Raw genomic sequence first — 2,937 nt, 5'->3', positions numbered from 1 at the left:
GTGCAGAAGGAAATCGTGTTGAATGCAGACCAGTATGGTCATTGGAAGGCTCGCATGAAGCAGTTGATTCGAGGAATCAATGAAGATGCGTGGACAGCTGTGGAGACTGGTTGGGAGGAGCCTACCATAGACACAGCAGATGGGAAGAAGCCTAAGCCAAAGGAGGATTGGTCAGAGGCAGAACGCAATGCATCAAAGTTTAATGCAAAGGCGCTTTCGACGATTTTTGGAGCTGTTGAAGTAGAGCAGTTCCAGCTGATTCAGGGGAGTACTTCAGCTAAAGAGGCGTGGGAGATCCTGCTGAATTCGTTTGAAGGAGATGATAGTGTCAAGAGGACACGTCTGGATCATCTTGGTTCGCAGTTCGAGAACCTCATGTGGTCATATATTGATACGGTGGCGAGCTTCAGTGCCAAACTCAGTGCTATGGCGCATGAAGCATGTGTACTTGGAAAGAAGTACAAGGAGAAGAAGCTAGTGAAGAAGTTGCTACGCTGTCTTCCAGAGAAGTTTTGAGCTCACAAGGCGGTCTTGAATATGACTACAAACACGGATGAGCTCAAGTTTGACAAGGTAGTGGGTATGCTGAAGGCGGAAGAGATGGAGACAGACATTGGCTCGGTGTCTACATCAGGAGGTACGCCAGGGAGTATAGCCCTTGTGGCTGAGAAAGAAGTTGATAGACTTCAGAAGATTGATGATGCCGTGGGATGGGTAGTCAGGAACATCAGAGAGTTCATGCGCTGCGTTAGGAAGAGGCCTCCGCATGTGAAGCATGGAGGTGGTCAAGGCAAACGCAGAAGGAGATAAGGTTTCAAGTGGTACAAGTGTGAAGGAGTTGGTCATATAAGGGCTAACTGTCCTGTAGCACGACGAAGAAAACTTAAGTGTTCTGAATGCAGAGGTGTTGGACACACACGGCGTGAATGTTCAAACTCAAAGAAGAGAAAAGGAGGCTCATCGCAGTCGTCTGATGAGTCAGAGTCTGAAGAAGATGAAAAGGTGTTGAAGAATATGGTTGCGTTTGGTGCACACAAGGAAGGATCTGGTGAATCCTCGGCTTCAGATGTTTGTACAGACGGTGATGAGTATCATGTGCTGTATGAAAAGTGGTTGAAGCTCATGAATGTGTTTCAGAAGCAGAATGAGCTGTTTGAAGAACTTCGTGAGGAACTTGCGACTGTAAAAGAGAAGAATGAGTCTCTGGAGCAGGAGGTTAGCAAGCTTAGGAAAGTTGAGAGTACTAAAGAAGTACAAAAGGGGCTGTCACATTTTGTGCGTGGGAGCACATCAAAAGGTGAAGCTTGTCAGGAAGTGCGTCGGGACGTACGACAAAGAGTGCGGCAGGAAGTTCTACAGCGCGTGGCTGTGAGTAACAAGCCGAAAGTGGTACATCAGTGCAGCAACATGAAGTCCAGACAGGAGGGTCTGAAGCATGGGTGTGCAGCTGGTACGAGGAAGGAGGCTGATCGGTGCATCAGCAAATGTGTCAGGCCAAAGAAGAAGTAACATAGGATGTGCTGCTGGTTCTATGGGAAGGTTGGACACAAGAAGGTGGAGTGTTTTGCTCGTGAGAAGAGTAGAAACATGGCCAAGAGGATGAACAAGGCGTTCACTAAACCCAAAAAGGTTGAAGAGTTGTCTGTAGCCAAGAGTGACTTACTTGATGAGATCAAGGAGAAGACATCAGAAGATGGATGCAGATCTGGTAGGAGTTATCTTGAGGAAGATCAAGATGCATCAAGTCTGGAGCTAGGACACGGAGTTGTCCATGGCACAAAGGGAAAGGAGATCGAAGTGCGTCAGGAAGTGATGCGAGATGATCTTCAGGAGGGTGATAGCGAAATCACTCCAAGGCTATAGCAACGAGTGCAGAGGGCACTCGGGGTGGTTTAGAAGAGGCTCATGGTCAAGGAGACAACGCATGAAGGAAGCCTGGTCCTCAACAGAAGTGGGTCGACTAGTAGCTCGACAAGTGCGTCAAATCGTGATGCAGTAGCAGACAGGTGTGTCTGTAAGGCTTGACATCCAAGCATCTGTTTAGCTTAGTATGCAATCAAGCAGGGGGAGAATGGTGACGTTCTGGTCCAAAGAGTGCATATCTCATGGGGGAGAAGAGCATAGTGAATGACGTCCTGAAGTAGATGATGCTTGTCTCATGGGGGAGAAAAGCACAATTGGCGTGGAAGTTTCCAGGTGGGGAACGTGGTTGTTGAACCAGAAGAAGGTTGTGCTTGATCGGCACACAAAGCTAAAAGGGGGAGATTGTTGATGTAAAGATGTCTGCCTTGAAGTAGTCGCTGATGTAGTTGCTGTAGCAGACGTCGTGGTGAGTGGTGAAGACCATGTGGAGTCAAGATGCTGAGCTGGAGTCGTGTAGACTTGGAGAGCAAGAGAATATCTTAGAGATATGGAAAGAGGAATAAACTTGAGGAGCAAGTTTATAACTTAAAGGAAGAGGAATAAGTGCATTTCAAGAAAATGAAAGATGTACTTATTGATATGGAAGATGTCCATATTGTGGTTCCTTAGAGACTAGAGTTTCGGGAACGTGGAGACTAGTATAAGATAGCTATGTGGTCGTCTGTAGAGAGACAGAGACACGGAGGCTGATCTTATAGAGAGAGAGAAGCTCTTGGAGGTGTTCTGGGTCGTGCTGGAGCAGTGGCTGAAGTACTTGATGGAGGAGAGTCATAAGCAAGGGTTGCTTAGGAATTGTTCAGTGGCGTGTGTTAGGGTGTAACACTAGACGTGTAAAGCTGATTAAGCATAGCTTGTAATAGGGTTTACAAGGCGATTTCTAATAAGAGCAATTGGTGTTTGCTTGTGTATTGACTATTGTCTCTCTTGATTTACTTTCTGTATTACTATTGTTGTGTCATCTTTGCACCAACAGTATATTGAGAGGTCTATGGGACAAGAAGAGAAGGGAATAAA

The sequence above is a fragment of the Raphanus sativus genome, chromosome 5 (assembly GCF_000801105.2).
Source record: "Raphanus sativus cultivar WK10039 chromosome 5, ASM80110v3, whole genome shotgun sequence".
In the NCBI taxonomy this organism is placed as follows: Eukaryota; Viridiplantae; Streptophyta; class Magnoliopsida; order Brassicales; family Brassicaceae; genus Raphanus; species Raphanus sativus.
Note: the sequence above shows the minus strand (reverse complement) of the source record.